At 45.6% G+C, this 23,097-nt stretch overlaps 1 long non-coding RNA gene across 2 annotated transcripts; it reads left to right on the top strand.

Moving 5' to 3' along the window:
• Positions 1–11,506: 11,506 nt before the first annotated feature.
• On the top strand, positions 11,507–21,925 carry LOC134761793 (uncharacterized). 2 transcript variants are annotated; one of them, XR_010140929.1, is made up of 3 exons: positions 11,507–11,977; positions 16,746–16,837; positions 20,035–21,925. It is a non-coding gene; the product is annotated as an uncharacterized LOC134761793 (long non-coding RNA). The 2 variants fall into 2 exon arrangements; XR_010140930.1 differs by lacking the exon at positions 11,507–11,977 and adding an exon at positions 12,023–15,019.
• The last annotated feature ends 1,172 nt before the right edge of the window (positions 21,926–23,097 follow it).

Below are 23,097 nucleotides of genomic sequence, written 5' to 3'. Positions count from 1 at the left end.
GTGCCAATTCCTTCCTGGTGTTCAGCCACTGTGTTGATCCTCCGCGGGGGCCTGCCATGCACGGCTCTGACGAGGCGTTCCACTGGGGCAAACGTCTACCCGGGAGCGCTCTCAGGATCTGCTTCACTCAAGCTGGCTGGATTCCCCCTGCAGGGATGCTCCACAGGGCAGGCCTAAGCCGCCTAGGGGCTGCCTCGGCCATCCTTCAACCACCTCGCTTCCCTGTCAGGGAACCAAGAAATGTAGCAGGACGAGCCGTGGACAAAACCCCTCAGACACTGGGTTAAAGAAGGAAGTGGGCCGGGCGCAGTGGCTCACGCCTGTAATCCCAGCACTTTGGGAGGCCAAGGCGGGTGGATCACGAGATCAGAAGATGGAGACCATCCTGGCTAACAGGGTGAAACCCCGTCTCTACTAAAAAACAAAAAATTAGCTGGGTGTGGTGGCAGATGCCTGTAGTCCCGCTACTCGGGAGGCTGAGGCAGGAGAATGGTGTGAACCTGGCAGGCGGAGCTTGCAGTGAGCCGAGATCTCGCCACTGCACTCCAGCCTGGGCGACAGAGCAAGACTCCATCTCAAAAAAAAAAAAAAAGAAGGAAGTGGCTTTATTTGGCCGGGAGCATCGGCAGACTTACGTCTCAAGAACCAAGCTCCCCAAAGAAGAGTTCCTGGCCCTTTTAAGGGCTTACAACTCTAAGGGGTCCATGTGACAGGATTGTGATAGATTCAGCAAGCATGGGATACATGACTAGGTGGGGGTAAGCAAGGCAAGTATTTCTCTATACCATTGTCTGTGGTCTATAGATGGCACAAGTGATTAGGATGGGGGTTAATCTTTAACTTACAGGCCTGGCCAGTGGTGCACAATCAGTTTGTTATTTTTCAGTTTCCTCCTTTTCTTTGGAGACAGGAGACAGTAAGAGAAATGGCCTCTCTCCTCAATATCATATTTTGTGGTTGAGAAACACCCCTCTGTGTTACATGTACTGATCTGTGGTCATATGTACTGATCCCTAGATTTTTACCTTTTTAGCTTACATTTTCTCCACCTGGCAAACACCTATGGTTGTTTTGTTACCAGCTCAAATGTCACCTCTGCAGTAAAAAGATTTTCCTGTCTTCTTTGGAAGTTAACTTTTACTGCTGCTGTGTTGCCATCTTCACAGCCCCCTTTCTGTGACTGTGTCCTTGGAGGCCCTGGCAAACACCATGTCCTCTGCTCTCCCAGCATTCTCCCAGGATTCTAGGTCCAATTCCAGTCAGGATTCAGCTGCAAGCCACAGAAGAATCCCAGCTTCAGTTTCCTTACTTGAGAGTTGAAGGGGTTGAGTCAGGACTGGGGGGATCCCCATTTCTGATATCTTCTGCTTTTTAAAAATAGAATTATAGGCCAGGCGTGGTGGCTCATGCCTGTAATCCCAGCACTTTGGGGGGCTGAGGCAGGTGGATCACCTGAGGTCAGGAGTTCAAGACCAGCCTGGGCAACATGGTGAAAACCCATCTCTACTAAAAATACAAAAATTAGTCACGTGTGGTGGAGGGTACCTGTAGTCCCAGCTACTCAGAGGGGCTGAGGCAGGAGAATTGCTTGAACCTGGGAGGCAGACTTTGCAGTGAGCTGAGATTGTGCCACTGCACTCCAGGCTGGGCGACAGAGTGAGACTCTGTCTCAAAAAAAAAAAAAAGTAGAATTATAGAATTTTAGTATTGATAAGAGATCTCTTTTTTAAAAAATCCTTTTATTATTATTATTATTTTGAGACGGAATCTCTCTCTGTCACCCAGGCTGGAGTGCAGTGGCGTGATCTCGGCTCACTGCAACCTCCACCTCCCGGGTTCAAGGGATTCTCCTGCCTCAGCCTCCCGAGTAGCTGGGACTACAGGCATTTGCCACCACGTCTGGCTAATTTTTTGTATTTTTAGTAAAGACGGAGTTTCAGCATGTTAGCCAGGATGGTCTCTATCTCCTGACCGCGTGTTCTACCTGCCTTAGCCTCCCAAAGTGCTGGGATTACAGGCACAAGCCAAAATTTACCATTTAACCATTTTGAAGTGTACAATTCAGTGGCATCAAGTACATTCACACTGTTCTGCAACCATCACCATCATCCCTCACCAGAACTCTTTTTGTCTTGCAAAACTGAAACTCTGTACCCATTAAACACTAACTCTGCATTCTCTCCTTCCTCAAGCCCCTGGCAGTCACCATTCTACTTGCTGTTTCCATGAATTTGACTGCTCTAGGTACCTCATATAAGTGGTATCATACTGTATTTCTCCTTTTGCATTGGGCTTATTTCACTTAGCATCATGTCATCAAGGTTCATCCATGTTGTAGCATGCATCAGAATTTCCTTGCTTTTAAATTTTCCTTCCTTTTAGTGAATAATATTCAATTGTGTGTATATACCACATTTGTTTATCCATTCAGTGTTTTGAGAGTTCTTGCAGATCCTGCTATTTCACTCCTTCATAATGTGCACTGTCAAGTACTTTCCTAGGAGGCCAAAGGCCTTATATGTTTCTTATTTATTGGGCAGAAGGACCAATTGGTGTGACTATCTTTTCTTAGGGACCACAAGCTGACCTCTGACACCTCCGCAGGCCAGAGGCCATGTCTTTGGTTGACTTGGTTTCTGGAAAGAAACACTTCCTTTCCAAGCCCTTTGGGATCTCAGCCCTGTTAGCTGGAAACATCCTTCTGGAGCTGGACTGGTCCGTGGGGATCAGGAGCCTGCAGACATTTTGCTGGGCAGCTCCTGCCAAGGTGCTCAGGACGGTGTTTTTTCACATTCCCCACAAGGAGCTTCAGGTGTGCTGCCTTTTTTCACCCTGCCCTTCTTTTTGGGCTCCTGAGACACAACCTTCTCTGCACCCACCCTCGGCTCCATCTTTTCAGATATTGCGTCCCCCATCACCTGGGGCCTTTGCTGAAGCTTTCACAGGGAAATCTGGGACCCTCAGCCTCGATTCTTCTACCTACTTAAAAAAAACAAAGAGCCAGGTGCGGTGGCTCATGCCTGTAATCTCAGCACTTTGGGAGGCTGAGGCAGGTGGATCATCTGAAGTCAGGAGTTGGAGACCAGCCTGGCCAACATGGTGAAACCCTGTCTCTACTAAAATTACAAAATTTAGCTGGGCGTGGTGGCCGGTACCTGTAATCTCAGCTACTCGGGAGGCTGAGGGGCTGAGGTGGGAGAATTGCTGGAACCTGGAAGGCGGAGGTTGCAGTGAGCCGAGATAGCACCATTACACTCCAGCTCAGGTGACAACAGCAAGACTCCATCTCAAAAAAAAAAAAAAAAAAAGTAGTAAGAGAGCACCTTTATCAGGAAATACACGCTGAATATTTAGGGGTAAAGGAGCACCATGTCTCCCAGTTACAAACAGTTCAGAAAAAGATACATCTGTATAAACATGTTCAGAGAGAGGATGACAAAGTGAATGGGGTAAAATGTAGACAACAGGTGAATCTTGGTAAAAGGCTTACTTATAGGAACTCCTTGTACTACTGTAACTTTTCAGTGTTTGAAGTTACATCAAAATTTAAAAATTACAAAAACAACAAAATTTCTCTTTTAGAAACAGTACTACTCCCCAAGAATTAAAAACAAAAGATTTTTTTTAAACTTTTTTTTTTAAACATAATATTCCAAATTACAAAGCAGGTATTTTCACATCTGTGCTCACCTTTGATGTTCCAGATATTTGTTGAGCAATTAAAAGATGGTGTCCCAGCCTTCAAGGCCTTCACGGTTTAGCAAAGAACACAGGAAGTGTTGAGTGCCACCCATATCCATGCCAGGGCAGGGGATGATATTCCAGTGGGAAGTGGTGGAGGGGGCCCGGAAAGTTCTTAAACTTCAGCTAGGTCTTAAAGGGTGGAAACATTAAGGAGGCAGATGCAAGGAGAGAGGACAGAAAGCAGGGCAATTCACTGGGGAGGGGAACAATGTCTGTTGAGGTGCCTATTATACACCAAATGCTGTGCCAGCAGCTGTCCTCTGTGGGGCTAGCAGCTGTCCTCTGACTTAGGCCTTGGAAGTCAAATACGATGATCTCACTTTACCAGGAAGTCTTGGGTGTGGAGAGAAGCCAGTAACTTTCCCATTCAGGATGTGACTCTGAGTTCCAACCAGATGTGCTTAATTCCAAGCCATGCTGCTCTGCTTCTATGCAGAGGAAACAGCCATTATTCTCGCCTCCATTTTACAAATTGTTGTTGAACTTCCTCAGTTTCCCCAAGAATCACTGTGTTGGAGACCATGAACAAGAATGGATATGAGAAAATGCAGTGAGCCCAAGGTGGATTGCCCTCTCTAGGGACTCACCACTCCCTGCGAGGGTGGGAGTTAGGGCAGCCTACCAGAAGTCCGCTTCTCTAGAACAAAATATACATGAGGTGCTTAGAACAACACCTGGCATATAAGAAGTGCTATATTCATGGTTACCCATGTTATTATTATTATTATTTATTATTATTATTATTATTATTTTGAGATGAAGTCTCATGCCCAGGCTGGAGTGCAATGGCGCAATCTTGGCTCACCACAAACTCCGCCTCCTAGCTTCAAGCAATTCTCCTGCCTCAGCCTCCCGAGTAGCTGGGATTACAGGCATGCACCACCTTGCCCAGCTAATTTTGTATTTTTAGTAGAGACGGAGTTTCTCCATGTTGGTCAGGCCAGTCTCGAACTCCCAACCTCAGGTGATCCACCCACCTCGGCCTCCCAGAATGCTGGGATTACAGACATGAGCCACCACACCTGGCTAGCTTCTTGTGTTATTATCTGGGAAACAATAGCAACTTCCCCGTGGACCCAGCCACAGTGAAACATTTCCTAGATCAGAAACTGGCTCTCTGGCGAGGCCGAGGAGGGCAGATCACTTGAGGTCAGGAGTCTGAGACCAGCTTGGCCAACATGGTGAAACCCTGTCTCTACTAAAAATACAAAAATTAGGCGGGCTTGGTGGTGTGTGCCTGTAGTCCCAGCTACTTGGGAGGCTGAGGCAGGAGAATTGTTTGAACTTGGGAGGCAGAGTTTGCAGTGAGCTGAGATCGTGCCACTGCACTCCAGCCTGCGCAACAAAGTGAGACTCCATCTCAAAAAAAAAAAAGGAGGAACTGGCTCTCACCCACAGCTCTGGCCTTTTAAGTGCTCTGTGTTCAGGAGTGGGTCCTTCTGGCTGAACCCTACTTGAAGAATTAATGGCTCCACAAGGAGGGCACTAAATCTTCTCAAGCTACACTGAAGATACATGTACAGCTGACCTTGCAAATGTCTACTGCTGGAGAAAGGACCCTATGCGTGCCTGAGGTCCATAATAAGTGTAGGAAGTCTTACCTGGGTACAAGGTAGGGATCATTGTCTCTGAAGAATAGATTAGACTGAAAAAGCCTAAATAACCTATTCAATTTCAGAGTAAGGGGTTGATCTGGGTTCTGAAACCAGTTATCCCTGGCTGACATTCATTCCACTAGACTGCACTGACCCCTCTAATCCATGTCTTAATCCACTGCAAAAGCTTCACTCACAATAATGACAAGGACCCACAAAACCCACCTAGGTCTCTGCTGGCAGATTCTCAGGCAAAAGATAAGATTCCTTAGAATTACTTTAGAAGATTTTTTATGCTAATTTACAGCTATTCGCACCAATCAAGTGGATTTTCTTACTCTCTGAGAAAAATGGAGGATAATTAAATGCAATTTTCATTGCAGTACCAAGCAAGAGGGCCAAGAGAATAGCAGACCTGCATCTCTCCTGGAAATTTCTCCCTAAGTACAGCTACCACAGCCACCCGGGTTTTCCCAGGACAATCTCATTTTCAAATTGTGTCTAGTTACATTATCTTGCATTTTAATTTTTAAAATGCAGTCATTCTGAAGAAATGGAATTTAGGAAATATTTGTCAAGCACCCTGTAGGTACCAGGAATTTTTCTAATTGCTGTGGCTGCTAAAATGAATAAGACCAACTTGTGGGGGAGACAAAAATGAGAGGTTCCTAAGTATCAGCCTCAAACTCTGCCTCTCTTCTAATATCCAACAACTATATCTTCCCCAACATCTCTCCATCCCCACTGCTCACCATTATCTCTTACTTGGGTAACTGTAACCTCTTCTATCTATTTCCCTTCCAATCCATTTTCCGGACTATTGCCACAGTAGTCCCCTTTTAATGCCTCCGAAGGCTCCCTTTGCTCTGCAAGATCAAAGGAGTTGGGACTTGATCAGGGCTCCTGTCAACCTCTCTGGTTTTGTATCTCACAGCCCGCCACCACCCCCTTCTAAATTCCACAGGAATTAATTAATTAATTAATTAATTTATTTATTTATTGAGACAAGGTCTCACTCTGTCAACCAGGCTGGAGTGCAGTAGCACAATCGCGGCTACACTACTCCTAGGCTCAGGCTATCCTCCCGCCTCAGCTTCCTGAGTAGCTGGGATTACAGGCATGAGCTATTGTACCTGGCCCAGAGAAATCTTGAGGTCCTTGAAAACATCCTTCTTTCCCCAGTCTCCAGGTGTGCATAGATTGCTTCCTGAGATGCCATTGCCTGTTCTTCTTCCTATCCCCAGTCTTCCTTGACTTGTAATGCAGCATATTGGAATTGACAGATTAGTTGTTTCCTTCTCTAAACTCCAGTGTAATGGTGGAGACAAAGTCCTGTTCACCTTCGTATACCAGAGCCTCGGGCAGTGCCTGGAGGACCTGAGGTGCTCAGTCAATACTTGCTGGATGAACACATTAATGGGTGAATGCAGTGATGCCGTGGCGCTGTTAAAGGCAAACAGAAGAGGGATGCAGGTTGAAATCCAAGGAAGAGAGAAAGTTTCCCAAACTAATCATTTCTTTATTTTATGTTTATTTTTTGTTTTTTCTTTCTTTATTTGGATTTCTGTTCCTGTGTTAAGTAGTCATTTCCTTTTTTTTGTTGTTGTTTTTTTGTTTGTTTGTTTTTTAAAATGGAGTCTTGCTCTGTCTCCCAGGCTGGAGTACAGTGGCGCAATCTTGGCTCACTGCAACCTCTGCCTCCCGGGTTCAAGTGATAGGCAGCCTTCCGAGTAGCTGGGATTACAGGCATACACCACCACACCCAACTAAATTTTGCATTTTAGTAGAAACGGGGTTTCGCCGTGTTGGCCAGGCTGGTCTCGAACTCCTGACTTCAGGTGATCCACCTGCCTTGGCCTCCCAAAGGGCTGTGATTACAGGCGTGAGCCACCGCACCTGGTCCCATTTCTTGAAATGAGTCTTGAAAGACATCTTTTAGCCAGGAGGAAAAATGGAGAGAAGAGCATTCCAGCCAAACAGAGTCACAGCTGCAAGAGAATGTGTGCTTTGCTCAGCAAAGAACTGAGAATGGCTGGTGCATGGGAAGCATGCAAGGTGAACAGTGAAAGGATGAGTTTGCAATGTCTGCTAGAACAGCCACACGGAGACATGCCGGATGCAGATGATTACCTGTGTCCAGGGCTCAGGAAAGAGGGCTGGACTGGAGATACAGATTTGGATATAGGTAGAGGTGGAATTCTAGGGAATGGGTTGGACTATGCAAAGAGAGTGTGCTCACAGAGAAGAGAATGGTCTAGGACAGAATTCTGAACAGTGCTGACATCTAAGAGACAGGTAGAGGAAGGAGTCAGCAAAAAGACTGAGAATTCTCTGGCCAGGCGCAGTGGCTCACACCTGTAATCTCAGCACTTTGAGAAGCCAGAATGGGAGGATCACTTGAGGCCAGAAGTTCAAGACCAGCCTGGTCAAAACAGTAAGACCCCATCTCTATTATTTAAAAATGTCTTAATTAAAAAAAAAAGACTGAGAAGTCTCAAGAGAAGGAAGGAAAACAGAAATATATGGGGGTAAGAAAGCCAACATATGGAATGAGATGTTGTAGGTTGAAAAGTATCTATTGATATCTGTTGGTCCATGTGTGAGATTCCTATTTTTGATGTAACAAATTGTCACAAACTTAGTTTGCCCTCTGGTTCCCAAAGATTCACATCTGTCCTAAGTGCAAAAATATATTCACCCATAATGTCTCAACCCATTGAAGCAACAGCTCAAGTCCAAAATGTCATTGAAGTCTCATCAGCTCAAAAGTCCCAAATCTCATCATCTATATCATTTAAATCGAATATAGGTGAGGTTGTTGGTACAGTCCCTCTTGGGGCAAAACTTCTCTCCATCTGTGGATGTTTGAAAATAGAAAACAAGTTATCTGTTCCCAAGATACAATGGTGAGACAGGCATAAGATAGCAATTGTAGACATTCCCATTCAAAAAAGGGAGAAAACAGAAGGAAAAAAGGAAGCATCAGTCCCATACAATTTCAAAATCTATCCAGGCAGGCCAGGAGTGGTGGTGTTCACACCTGTAATTCCAGCACTTTGGGAGGTCAAGGTGGGCAGATCACTTAGGTCAGGAGTTCAAGGCCAGCCCGGGCAACATGGTGAAACCCCGTCTCTACCAAAAATACAAAAAAAAAAAAAAAAAAAAAAATTAGCCGGGTATGGTGGTGCATGCCTGTAGTCCCAGCTATTCAAGCTGAGGTGGGAGGATCGCTTGAGCCTGGGAAGTGGAGGTTGCAGTGAACCAAGATCACGCCATTGCATTCCAGCCTGGGTAACAGAGTGAGACTGTCTCAAAAAAAAAAAAAAAAAAAAAAAAAAAAATCTATCTGGGCAAACATTAGTTTTCAAGACCTGGTAATGACCCTCTGTGGTTCAAGGCTCCACCTCACCCTCTGGGCTCAAACCTTGGCCCTCTGAGTCATCATTCCTTTTTCATGAAACATAGCTGGTGTTTGCAGCTGAATAGTTTTACCAGCCTGTTTCTTGCCAGTAGAATTTTGGGGATCCACAGCCTTCTTACATTTCATCCTCTCTCTCTCCCTTTCAGTCCAAGCTGGCAGTATTTCTGCTGGAATAAAATTCTCAAGAGCCTAGTGGGTTTCCTGTGAATGTCATGGGGATTCATTCCATTAGATAAGAGGCTTGTGCACAAATCCTTTCAAGATAAACTTTTCTCTATGTTTGACTTTTGCAGAGATGGCTGGGGGACTTTTGAATCCCACAATCTTTAAACAACCTTCTTTTTTGTTTGTTTTTCTTTTTTGATCCAGGGTCTCAGTCTGTCACCCAGGCTGGAGTGCAGTGGTGCTGTCAGGGCTCACTGTAGCTTCAACTTCCTGGGCTCACGCGATCCTTCCACCTCAGCCTCATGAGTAGCTAGGACTACAAGCACATGCCACTATTAGGCATATCTTTTTTGTTGTTGTTTTTTGTTTGTTTGTTTTTTAGAGACAGGCCTCACTCTGTTGCCCAGGGGGGTCTTGAACACTTGGGTTCAAGTGATCCTCCTACCTCAGCTTCCCAAAGTGTTGAGATGACAGATATGAGCCACTGTGCCTGGCCTAAAGAGCCTTTCATGTGACTAATGATGCTGACTTTATTTTGTTTTATTTTATTTTTATCTTTCCAAGGTATTCCCAAAAGTTTGTCTAGACACCTTTGTGTTTTCCCATAGAGCATACTTTCCCGATAGTGAATATCTTAATTTTAACATCTTTTGCAATCCAGCCTGATAAATTCCCAAATAATCCGAGTCCTCAGTCCTCTTTGTTTAACAATTTTCTTCCCCTCATTCGATTTATTTCCTCTTGCATTTTGCTATAAACAGCAAGAAGAAACAAGGCTGCATCTTCAATGCATTGATTGGAAATGCCCTCAGCTAAATGTCCAATCACATCATTTATAAATTCTGCTCTCCATATGACTGTAGTACACAATTCTGCTCAGCTTTCTGCCACTATATAATAATAATTCCCTTACTTCTATTCCAATAATTGACCCCTGCTGTCATTTAAATGTTCCCTCCAAAACTCATGTTAAAATGTATTTGCCATTGTGACTGTGTTAAGAGGTGGGACCTCTAAGAGCTGATTAGGTCATCAGAGTGCTACCCTCATGAATAGATTAATGCTGTTATCATAAGAGTGGGTTAGTAATAGTACTTAATTATAGTCATAGTAGGAGTGGGCTCTTGGTAAAAGGATAAAACCACTCTCTGTCTTACATGCTCACTTGCCATGTGATGCCTCCTACCATAGGATAACCCCCACCAGACGCCAGTGCCATGTCTTAGATTTCCCAGCCTCCAGAACCATGAGCCAAGTAGACTTCTATTATTATTATTACTTTTTTTTTTTTGAGATGGAGTTTCACTTTTGTTGCCCAGGCTGGAATGCAATGGCTCGACTTCGGCTCACTGCAACCTCCGCCTCTCGAATTCATGTGATTCTCCTGCCTCAGCCTCCTAAGTAGCTGAGATTACAGGCACCTGCCACCATGCCCAGCTAATTTTTTTTTTTTTCAGTAGAGAAGGGTTTCACCATGTTGGCCAGGCTGGTCTTGAACTCCTAACCTCAAGTGATCCACCCACCTCAGCCTCCCAAAGTGCTGGGATTACAGGCATGAGCCACCATGCCTGGCCAACTTCTATTATTTATACACTACTCAGTCTGTGGTATTCTGTTATAGCAGCAGAAAATGGACTAAGACAAGACCTCATCAGCAATGTCTTTAATATCCACATTTCTACCAACAGCTTGTTTGTGATTATTTTGGTATTCTCCAGGGTGATATATGTTTTCTCTACCATGCCCCTCACTTCTTTCTGGGGCTTGACTGGCAGAATTATTAACATCGATATTTCTACTAACCAGCCCATTCAAGGCAATTCAGGTTTTTTCTGTCAAGCTCCTCAAAACTCTTCCAGCCTCTTCTCACTGCTCAATTCCACATTTTTAGGCATTTGTTACAGCAGCACCCCACTTGTAGGTATCAAAATCTGTATTAGTTCACCTTTGCTGCTGTAACAAATTATCCCAAACATAATGGCTTAAATCAACACAAATTTATTATCTTGTACTTTTTTGAGTCAGATGCCTGAAATGAGTCTCACTGGGCTAAAATCAAGGCGTCACAGGACTGTGTTCCTGCTTGAAGCTCTATGAGAGAAATCATTTCCTTGCCTTTTCTTCCAGAGCCCTCCCACAGTTCTTGGCTCATAGCCCCATTCCTCCATCTTCAAAGCTAGCAATGTCAGGCTGAGTCCTCAAGCTGCTGCCATCTCTCTAGTTCTGTCTCTTCTGCTTCCCTCTTCCATATATAAGGGCTGTTGTGATTGTATTGGGCCTGCTAGGATAATCTGGATTAATCTACCCATACCAGCAACTAGCAACCTTAATTCCAGCTTCTACCTTAATTCCCTCTGCAACCTTTATTCCCCCTTGCCATATAACCTGACATTTTTTTTTTTTTTGAGACAGACTTTTACTCTTGTTGCCCAGGCTGGAGTGCAATGGCATGATCTCAGCTCACTGCAACTTCCGCCTCCCAGGTTCAAGTGATTCTCCAGCCTCAACTTCCCAAATAGCTGGGATTACAAGCACCCACCACCACGCTCACCTAATTTATTTCAGAGATTCAAACGTGAACATCTCTGTGGTAGGGGGTGGGGGGGGGGGGGTGGTGGCATTATCCTGCCTACCACAGTACACGAATTTAATCACAAGTAATTCAGGCAAACCTAAATTGAGGGACATTCAACAATAAAACTGGCCAGTATTCTTCAAATGTGTTAAAATCAGAAAAACAACAAACAGAAAGAAAGCCTAAGGAACGATTTCAGATTAAAAAAAAAAAACTAAGGTGATGTGATAATTTGATGTGGTTTGGCCATGTCCCCACTCAAATCTCATCTTGAATTGTAGTTCAGGGAGGGAGGGAACTGATGGAAGGTAACTGAATCATGGGGACAAATTCCCCATGCTATTCTCATGATAGTGAGTAAGTTCTCACAAGAGCTGATGGTTTTATAAGGGGTTTCCCCCTTTGCTCAGTTCTCATTCTTCTCCTTCTTGCTGCCCTGTGAAGAAGGAAGCATTTTCTTCCCCTTCCACCACAACTGTAAGTTTTCTTTTCTTTTCTTTCTTTCTTTTTTTTTTTTTTTTTGAGACTGAGTCTCTCTCTGCTACCCAGGCTGGAATGCTGTGGAGTGATCTTGGCTCACTGCAACCTCTGCTCTTAGGTTAGGTTGTCATCCCTCTGTCTTGGACAATTACAAGAATCTCCTAAATGGTTTCCCTGCCCAGGCTGGAGTGTTGTGGGGTGATCTTGGCTCACTGCAACCTCTGCCTCCTAGGTTCAAGCTATTCTCTTGCCTCAGCCTCCCGAGTAGCTGGGATTACAGGTGCATGCCACCACACCCAGATAACTTTTGTATTTTTAGTAGAGACGGGGTTTCACCATGCTGGCCAGGCTGGTCTTGAACTCCTGACCTCAGGTGATCTACCTGCCTCAGCCTCCCAAAGTGCTGGGATTACAGGCATGAGCCACTGCGCTCGGCCGACTATAAGTTTTCTGAGGCCTCCCCAGGCATGCTGAACTGTGAGTCAATGAAACCTCTTTCCTTTATAAAGCACCCAGTCTGGGGGATGTCTTTATTAGCAGCGTGAGAATGGACTAATACACAATCTAACACAATATGTGATCCTGGATTGGATTCTGTCCCATCAGCAGAACAACTGACAAAATTTAATTTAAGGTGTACAGATCAGTTAATGGTATCAGTGTTAATTTCCTGGTTTTGTTAATTGTATCGTGATTATGTATGATGCACTTTAGAGGAGCTGGGTAAAGTATATGTGGGTTTTGGGTTTTGTTTTTTACTATATTTGCAACTTTTTTGTAAATCTGAAATTATTTCTAAATTAAACATTTTAAAATGTAAAGAAAAGTATCCAGCTGGGTGTGGTGGCTCATGCCTGTAATCCCAGCACTTTGGGAGGCCAAGGCAGGTGGATCACAATGTTAGGGGATCAAGGTCATCCTGGCTAACACAATGAAACCCCATCTCTACTAAAAATACAAAAAATTAGCTGGATGTGGTGGTGCGCACCTGTAGTCCCAGCTGCTCAGGAGGATGAGGCAGGAGAATTGCTTGAACCCAGGAGGCAGAGGTTTCAGTGGGCCGAGATTGCGCCACTGCACTCCAGCCTGGGTGACAGAGCAAGACTCTGTCTCAAAAAAAAAGAAAGAAAGAAAGAAAGAAAAGTATTCAGTGGTGATCTTAGAAGAGTAGTTTCTCTGGTGTTTTGGGGACAGAAGCCAAATTACCCCAAGTTAAGAAATGAACAAGAGCTGAAATGATGCAGAGGCACCTTTCTTAAGAAGTTGACTATGAAATGGAGCAATGCAAAGACATCAGTAGGTGGCTGAAGGAAGCCATGTTGGGTACTGTTTTCTTAAGATGTAACTGGATACTGTCTTCTGGACATCATCCACGTTTTAAAACCTCCAAATTCAACTCTTCTCTCCTCCGTCTGTCCTGACATGCTAAAGACCTTTTGGAAATTAATCTGAAAGCAACAGAGGAGCTCTTGATGGATTTAAAGAGGAGACAAAATAATCAGGTTTTTGCACTTTAATACCAGTTCCGTTGCCAGCATAGATATTGGAGGGTAATGATATTGGAGTCAGGGAAACCATTTAAGAGATTCTTGTAGTTGTCCAAGACAGAGGGATGACAACCTAACCTAAGGCAGTAACAGTAAAAATAGAAAGGAGGGGAAGAAGGGGTAGGCGTGATAGCTCATGCCTGTCATCCCAGCACTTTGGGAGGCTGAGGTGGGAGGATTGCTCGAAGTTGGGAGTTGGAGACCAGCCTAGGCAAAAGAGTGAAACCTTGTCTTTAATAAAAATAATTTTTTTTTTTTGAGATGGAATTTTGCTTTTGTCGCCCAGGGTGGAGTGAGGTGGTGCAATCTCAGCTCGCTGCAACCTTGCCTCCTGGGTTTAGGCAATTCTCCTGCCTCAGCCTCCCAAGTAGCTGGGATTACAGGCACCCACTCCCACGCCCAGCTAATTTTTGTGTTTTTAGTAGAGACGGGGTTTTACCATGTTGGCCAGGCTGGTCTTGAACTCCTGACCTCAGGTGATCCGCCCACTTCAGCCTCCCAAAGTGCTGGGATTACAGGTGTGAGCCACTGCTTCTGGCCTATTGATTTATTTATTTTAGAGACAGGAGTCTCACTCTGTTGCCCAGGCTGGACTCGAACTCCTGGGCTTAAGGGATCCTCCTGCTTCAGCTTCCCAAGTAGCTAGGACTACAGGCATACATCCCTGTGCCCAGCTTATTTATTTTAGAAAGAGCTTTTGGAAATAAAATGTTCATAGCAAAAGTTTTAAATTCAATAGAAGATAAAATTGTGGAACTCTTCTATTAAAGGTAGAATAAAAAGATAAAGAAAATAGGTGGTATGGAATCAAATAACAAAATTAGTGACACAGTCCAGGAGGTGCAGTTTCTGGCTAATAAGAGTTCTGGGGGCAGGGTAGGGAAGCAAAAAAGAAAATAGAAGAAGCTTTCAGTGAAAAAATGCAAGAAAACCTCCAGGACTGAAGAACATGAGTTTCTAGAATGAAAGGTTCACCAATTAGCACAGTGAACAAATGAAAAAGAAAAAAAAAAATACCAATCATCCAGGCATATTTTCCTGAAATTTTAGAACACTGGAAATAAACAAGATCCTGCGGTAGGCAGGATAACTGCCCCTTGCCCCAGGATGTCTATGTTCTAATCCCCAGAACCTGTGAATTTGTTAGGTTATGGCAAGGGGGAATTGAGCTTACTAATCATCTGATTTTAACACAGGGAGATTATCCTGGATTATCTGGATGGGTCCAGTGTAACCACAAGAGTCCTTAAAAGTTGAAGAGGGAGGCACAAAAGGTAGAACTGGACAAATTGCAGCCTGTGAAGGACTTGGCCCAAGGCTGCTGGCTTTGAGATGAAGGAAGGGACCATGAGCCAAGTAAAGTGGGCAGCTTCTAGAAGCTGAAAAGGCAGGAAGACAGATTCTCTCCTAGAGCCTCTGGAAGGAATGCATCCAGCCAACACTTAGATGGCCCAGTGAGATCCGTGTTGGACTTCTGATCTACTATAAAATAGTAAGTTTGGCCGGCGTGGTGGCTTACACCTGTAATCCCAGCACTTTGGGAGGCCATAGAGGGCGGATTGCCTGAGGTCAGGGATTTAAGACCAGCCTAGCCAACATGGTGAAACCCCGTCTCTACTAAAAATACAAAAATTAAGTCTGGGTGTGGTGGCTCACGCCTGTAATCCCAGCACTTTGGGAGGCCGAGGTGGGCGGATCACGAGGTCAGAAGATCGAGACCATCCTGGCTAACATGGTGAAACCCCGTCTCTACTAAAACTACAAAAAATTAGCCGGGTGTGGTGGCAGGTGCCTGTAGTCCCAGCTACTCGGGAGGCTGAGGCAGGAGAATTGCTTGAACCTGGGAGGTGGAGGTTGCAGTGAGCAGAGATCATGCCACTGCACTCCAGCCTGGGTGACAAGAGTGAAACTCTGTCTCCAAAAAAATGTTTGTGTTGTTTTAAGTTGCTACATTCTTGGTAATCTATTACAACAGCAACAGAAAACTAGTGCAGCTCCTAAAATCTTTCACAGAGAAAAAGCCTATCACATTAAAAGATCAAGAAATTAGAATGACATCAAACTTCTAACAGCAGTAATGAAAGCAAAACACAGTGGAGCAAAGCCTTCAAAATTACGAGAAAAGATAATTTCCGACACAGACTATATACCCAGCCAAACTATTAATCATTATGAGGGTGGATGAAGATATTTTCAGTCTGCCAGGCATTGGGAACTTTGGTGCCATGTACCCTTTTTTTTTTTTTTTTGTAAGCCACTGCAGGCTGTGCTCCACTAAAATGCAATCTAGGGAACAGGGGATGCAACACAGGAGGGAGGTGAGGAAATTCACAAGGTGACAATGAGGGAAAATCCCAGGATAATAGGGCTAGAGAGTACCCTTGCAGGCTGGTACAGGTAGACAGACCTCCAGGAGGTGAATACCAGAGGGAATAAAAAGGAACTAATAGAGGGCTGGGTGTAGTCGCTCATGCCTGTAATCCCAGTACTTTTGGGAAGCCAAGGTGGGCAGATTGCTTGAGACCAGGAGTTCAAGACCAGCCTAGCCAACATGGCGAAACCTCATCTCTACTAAAAATACAAAAATTAGCCGGGCGTGGTGGCAGGCACCTATAATCCCAGCTACTTGGGAGGCTGAGGCACGAGAATCGCTTAAACCTGGGATGGGGTGGTTGCAGTGAGCCAAGATTGCACCACTGCACTCCAGCCTGGGTGACAGAGCAAGACTCTGTCTCAACCAAAAAAAAAAAAAAAAAAAGGAACTAATAGAGAAGGAGGAGGAAGAGATCCTGTATCTCTTCCCTTTCTTTTCTCTGGACTATTAATAGCAACTTCCATCCTTCCGAAAGTGTTGGAAAGAATAACTGTGACCTTTCTCTCAGCCCACTTGCCCACTCCCTCCCTCTTCCCCGGGGGAAGATGGTGAGTATTGATTGGTGATGCTGGGAAAGGCCTCAGCGTGTGAGGTGCCTCTCTTCCCTCTGGAGAGGCTTATTCTCTGCACAACACAGCCTTGCCTGCCTGTGGTCAGATCCCAGAGCACGCTCTGCCTCTTTGGAGGGGCCGCCTGCAATTCCAAGAGGAGGTCTAACACAAGGAGTGGGCTGTGGTCAAAGATGCTCGGCTACCAACTAAGTTCTGTCCTCCATGCCCCTTTATCTAACAATGTGGATATTTTATCTCAATTTATCTGATTCCTGCATTGCTTTTGAATGCAGAGGGGAATTTAAACACAGCAGATTATCTGATTCGTTTGTATGAACAACTTGGATTGAAGGGCTGTTGGAGGATGTGCTGCATACAAAGCAAAGTAAGTGAAAAACCAAGATAAATATTAACTTTGGGGAGGGGGAGGGTAGGAAATTGTACAAACAATGAAAAGCATTCCTTTACTCTAAAAGGTTTACTGACAGCCGTCTATGCACCAGGTATGTTCCCAGGCCCTGGGAGACCTAACAGTAAACAAAGTCCCTGCCCTCAATAAATATATAATTGATATTCAAGTCAATAAGTATATAATATAATGTCAGGATGTGTGTGTGTGTGTGTCTGTGTGTGACATCTGTGAAGAAAAGTAAAGCTGAGTAAATGGATGGCAGTGAGGATATTATTTTAGATAGGAGAGCAAGAAGTTCTCTCTAATCAGGTGACATTTTAGCAGAGTTGGGAATGAAATAAGGAAGTGGACAGGAAATGTCAGGGAGGGGAGCAGTCTGATGGAGAGAAGGGCAAGTGCAAAGATCCTCGGGTGGGAGTGTCCTCAGGTCTGAGGAGCCAGGGAGGCCAGTGATGCTGGAGACGAGTGAGTGAGAGGGAAACAGCTGGAGGTGAGGGTGACAGGGAGCCAGGAACCAGATCCTAGAGTGGTTTTTAAGACATGGCAAAGACTGAAATCATTCATAATCACAATAAACTATACACCAAATATTTATTTAACTAAAATGTGTGATCAGAGGATGAAGGTTGTGCAAAAACATCAAATCCTCATCTACCAATAACAGAAAACCAACAGATATTACCTAAAATTGGTAAATGAAGAAATACACGAGTGAGCACATTATTTGGAAATGTGGAGATAAGAACCAGAAGAAATAGCTAGAAGAGTTGCCTCTGCAGAGGAGCCTGGCTGGGTGGGCAAAGAGTGGGGAAGGAGACTTGTTTATTGTTGGAAGTCTTTTATTATAATTGAATTTTCAAACTACATGCTATATTGCTTTGACTAAACAAAAAATCAAAACAGGCCAGGCGTGGTGGCTCATGCCTGTAATCTCAGCACTTTGTGAGGCCAAGAAGGGAGGATCGCTTGAGCCTAGGAGTTCGAGACAAGCCAGGGCAACACAGTGAGGCCTTGTCTCTACAAAAAATCAAAAAAATTAGCCAGGCATGGTGGCATGTGCCTGTGGTGCTAGCTACTTGGGAGGCTGAGCCATGAGGATTGCTTGAGCCTGAGAGGTCAAGGCTGCAGTAAGCCGTGATTGTGCCACTGCACTCCAGGCCGGGCAACAGAGTGAGACCCTGTCTCAAAAAAAAAAAAAAAAAAAAAAAGCCAGGCACAGTGGCTTACACCTGTAATCCCAGCACTTTGGGAGGCCAAGGTGGGTGGATCACTTGAAGTCAGGAGTTTGAGGCCAGCCTGACCAACATGGCAAAACCCTGTCTCTACTTAAAATACAAAAAATTAGCTGGGCATGGTAGCGCGCACCTGTAATCCCAGCTACTCGGGAGACTGAGGCAGGAGAATCGCTTGAACCCAGGAGACAGGGTTTGCAGTGAGCCAAAATGCCGCCACTACACTCCAGTCTGGGTGACAGAGTAAGACTGTCTCAAAAAAAAAAAAAAAAAAAAAACAAAAAACAGGAGCCAAAAAGACTGAGGAGTGACTTTCCATGTCTTAGGTCCACAGGCAGTGAAGTCTACTCCCTGGAATTTTCACCCGTTGGCCTAGTTCATCTATTTGGAAAGACCCTGGCCTAGTTCATCTATTTGGAAAGACCCTGATAAGGCTGCTCCCTGTTTCCCATGAGGGCCATTAGATATTTGAGGGCAGTTCTCTCAGGAAACAGATCTCCTGAGACTGCCAGCTCCTCTGCCTTTCTCCCAAGACAAGGTTTCCACACAGAACCAACTCAGCGATAAGCAGTGGCTGCAGATGGGGCAGCCAGGCCATGATAAGGGATGGGACAAGGGTTTGAACTTCAGCCCCAAAGCCACCGAGGCCTTCTTGCTCTCCTTCACAGCATGGTGCACCACGTTTAGCAGGAGGAATCCTCAGAGGGGCCCTTATATTCATGGAGCACTCACTGCACTCTAGCTTGCGTGCTAGAGGCTTTATATACATTATTTCACTTAACCCTCAAAAACAACCCCGTGTGTTTAATGCCATTGAACCATCCACTTAAAATAGTTAAGAAGGTACATTATCCAACCCTGACAACAGTGAGACCCTGTTGCCACAAAAAATTTTAAAAATTGGCCGGGTGTGGTAGCACTTACCTGTAATCCCAGGTACTCGGGAAGCTGAGGCAGGAGGATCGCTTGAGCCTGAGAGGTCGAGGCTGCAGTGAGCTGTGATCACGCTGCTGCACTCCAGTCTGGGCAACAGAGTGAGACCCTGTCTCAAAATTAGAAAATAAAAAAGAGGCCAGGTGAGGCGGCTCATGCCTGTAATCCCAGCACTTTAGGAGGCCAAGGCGGACAGATCACGTGAGGCCAGAATTTTGAGACCAGCCTGGCCAAATGGCGAAACCCCGTCTCAACTGAAAATACAAAAATTAGCCAAGCATGGTGGCGCATGCCTATAATCCCAGCTACTTGGGAGGCTGAGGCAAGAGAATTGCTTGAACCAGGAGGCGGAGGTTGCAGTGAGCCGAGATCACACCACAGCATTCCAGCCTGGGCCACAGAGCGAGAACTCGTCTCAAAAAAATAAAAATAAATAAATAAATAAATAAGAGAAGGTACATTTTGTGTTATATGTATTTTACCACACTTTAAAACCAAAGCCACAGCCTTGTGTGGAAGGTATTGTCCCCATTTTTGAGAAGAGGAAACAAAGGCTCAGAGACGTTAACTTGCCCAAGCTACCCAGCTAGTCAGTGGGTGTCTGAGCCAGGTGTGAACTCAGGTTTGCCTGGCTTCAGAGCTAATGGCTTTCTGCGCTGTTGAGATGTCCCAGGTAATAAGATAAATGCTCAATGAAACTGAAGGAATCCGCTATGGACAGGGATTGTGATCTTTCTTTAGAGTCTCACCATGTTGCCCACTGCCAGCTTGGCCCTCCTCCCTGGAATAGTGAACAACTGCCCTGAAAGAGGCGACCCATCAGCCCGTTTCTCACCCACGAAGCCCACGTCAATGAGGGCCATGAAATTGCAGCAGAAATCGAGCCCAGGTGATCATGCAGCGCTGAGGCTTCTTCAGTACTTCCCAGGACATTTCCTTCCCTTGATTTCAGGCTCTGAATCAGCTGAATTTTTAGATGATGCAAATCGAATTCTTTCTCTGCAGGAGCTGGGGGAAATGACACCTGACAGAGGGCAGACAGAGCAGCAGCCGATCATCTAACCCAGCTGCGAGTGCCGGACCCCGGGTGGGGGCAGGGAGGCGGGGGGATGACGCAGGAGGACAAGTGGAGGTGTGAGGAATCATTATAATAATAAAGCGGGCAAACACGTTTCTACAGTGGGCCAGGTGGCAGGCACTGTTCTGAGCACTTTATATGTATTAATTCACTTAATTCTCATAACCATGCTATGAGGTACCTGTTATTGTCAATTAGCTAAAGGGTACAAAGTTTGAAAAGATAATTTGGCCATGTGTGGTGGCTCATGTCTGTAATCCCAGCACTTTGGGAGGCTGAAGAGGGAGGATTGCTTGAGCTCAGGAGTTTGAGACCAGCCTGGGCAATGTAGGGAGACACCATCTCTACCAAAAATTAGACAAAATTAGTCAGGCATGGTGGCGTGCACCTGTGGTCCCAGCTACTCAGAAGGCTGAGGCAGGAGGAGTGCTTGATCCTGGGAGATCGAGGCTGCAGTGAGCCACGATCATGCTACTGTACTCCAGCCTGGGTAACATAGCAAGACTCTGTCTCAAAAAAATAAAAATAAGATAATTCAAAGTACTGAATTATTCTATATTTTCACAAAAAGTGTTGTTTATAATACACAAAAACTAAAACCACCTAAATGTTCAACACCAGGGAATATTAAAGCCATGGAATTAAGGCAGACAAAAAGAATAAATAATCATAACCATGATTTACTGGGCGCTGCCCATGTCCATGCATGCTTTACATACGCTATCTCCTGTCTTTACAAGGACCTTGTAAGGGAGGTCTTAGTAGGAGACCATTGTGCAGGTCTGGAGACTGAGGCTCAGAAGCTTTCGAAGGCTAGCTAGGGTAGATTTGAAACCCAGCCCCATCTAACTTCAGGACCCAAGCTCTTACCTGCTATGTCACCTATGTCACCCTGCCTCTGAAGACTAGAAGGCAAAAGGCATTGCACAAAACTGCTACCGACCAGGATGGCAACCACATAAAACTTGAGGCCATGAGAAAATGCCAGTGACGACTCTGATATGTGATCCAGGTACAGGGTTAATTTGAGTGTAATGAGTGGAAGTTGTTATCTCTGAATACAATTGTCAAAGAAGGCCCAGAACAACACTCTTCCTTGGTTGCACGGGTCACTGTTCCCCTTTAGCTGTCAACATGCTCTCTGCCACTTTGGGCATCTGGTCCTTCATATCTGGGGTTCCAAAAGGGAGAAAGAGAGGCGGCATAAGGTAGTATTTGTCCTTTCCCAGGCTTCTCTGCACTGACACATTCCTTGTAGAAGTTGTCTGCTAGGGGCAGCTGACTGGCCAAGCTGTCTCTGCTACTACTTGCATTTTAGATGAGACCCAAGCGTCCTCTCCCCACTTGCATGGCCTCCTCTATCTCCTGGCTGCTGTGTCCTTTGATGCATCTCAGTTGCACAAGGCATTTCAGAGATGAAACGTGGCCCTCTCTTTGACTTTCACTCACCAGAGTTCTGTCAACATCGTGGAGTTTACTGGTGACTTCAGAGGGGAGACAGGAGAGGCTTACTTCGCAGCCATACAATGTCAGCCCCTTCAAAGTCCTCTGCCCTCTCTCACCAGTCCCAGCCTCTCTCTGCCCCTCTGGCTCTTCTCCGTGTCTCTGGCTCGTCCCTTTCACCACCCCCTTTCTTCTTTATCAGTCTCCTCCCTGGTCGGGAGCAAAACCAGGGACTCTTCCTTTTGCTTCCTGCGAGCTGCTTCTCCTCAGCCACCAGCTACCTGCATTCCCACAAGTCACACATCTTACTCCGGGAGACTTATCAAGGTTCTTTTCTTCAAAGACACATCTTTTCCTAAAAAGAATTCTAGTAACAACTGTTAACAAAAAATATTTTTAAAAAAACTTTTTTAATGTCTGTGATCATCTTAGGGCAGCTTTCCCAGACAACAGACAGAGATGTGTGCAGGAGGTTCATTGGGAAACAGCCACTGTAAGGAGGGAAGGCAGCAAGACTGAACAGAGGGAGGGGTGAGGCTGGGGAGCATTGCAATGAGAGCGTTTGCGGGTTCCTTGGAAAGCTCTGCAGCTGGAGTGGCCCTTTGGAGTTATACCACTGAGGCATGGGAGCCAGGCCTTTGTTCACCCTACTCCACACACACATTAACCATGTCAGGCATGGGGTGTCAGGCAGCCCACTTGACTGAGGACAATTCGTCAGCAGGAAAACTCCCAGCAGCCGCGGAAATGAGCGCCCCAGTCTTGAAGGCCGATGTGGTTGGCACAGCACAGCACCCACTATGGTTGTAATAGTTTTTAAAAAGTAGGAAATCCAGGCCAGGTGCGGTGGCTCACGCCTATAATTCCAGCACTTTGGGAAGCCGAGGCAGAAGGATCACTTGAAGTCAGGAGTTAAGGACCAGCCTGGCCAACACGGTGAAACCCGTCTCTACTAGAAATACAAAAATTAGCCGGGCGTGGTGGCACGAGCCTATAATCCCAGCTATTCGGGAGGCTGAGGCAAGAGAATCGCTTGAACCTGGGAGGCAGAGGTTGCAATGAGCCAAGATCACACCACTGCACTCCAGCCTGGGCGACGCAGTAAGACTCAGTCTCAAATAAATAGGCCGGGTGCGGTGGCTCACGCCTGTAATCCCAGCACTTTGGGAGGCCGAGGCGGGCGGATCACAAGGTCAGGAGATAGAGACCATCCTGGCTAACACGGTGAAACCCCATCTCTACTAAAAGTACAAAAACAAAATTAGCCAGGCGTGGTGGCAGGCGCCTGTAGTCCCAGCTACTTGGGGGGCTGAGGCAGGAGAATGGTGTGAACCCGGGAGGCGGAGCTTGCAGTGAGTCGAGATCGCACCATTGCACTCCAGCCTGGGCGACAGAGCCAGACTCCGTCTCAAAAAAAAAAAAAAAAAAAAAAAATGCTCCTTCCTTCCTCCCTCCCTCCCTTCCTCTCTCTCTCTCTCTCTCTCTCTCTCTCTCTCTCTCTCTCTTTCTTTTTTTTCAGACAGGGTTTCATTCAAGCAATCCTCCTA

The sequence above is a fragment of the Pongo abelii genome, chromosome 6 (genome assembly GCF_028885655.2).
Source record: "Pongo abelii isolate AG06213 chromosome 6, NHGRI_mPonAbe1-v2.0_pri, whole genome shotgun sequence".
Taxonomy (NCBI): domain Eukaryota; kingdom Metazoa; phylum Chordata; class Mammalia; order Primates; family Hominidae; genus Pongo; species Pongo abelii.
Note: the sequence above shows the minus strand (reverse complement) of the source record. Positions and strands in the feature narration are given on the sequence as shown.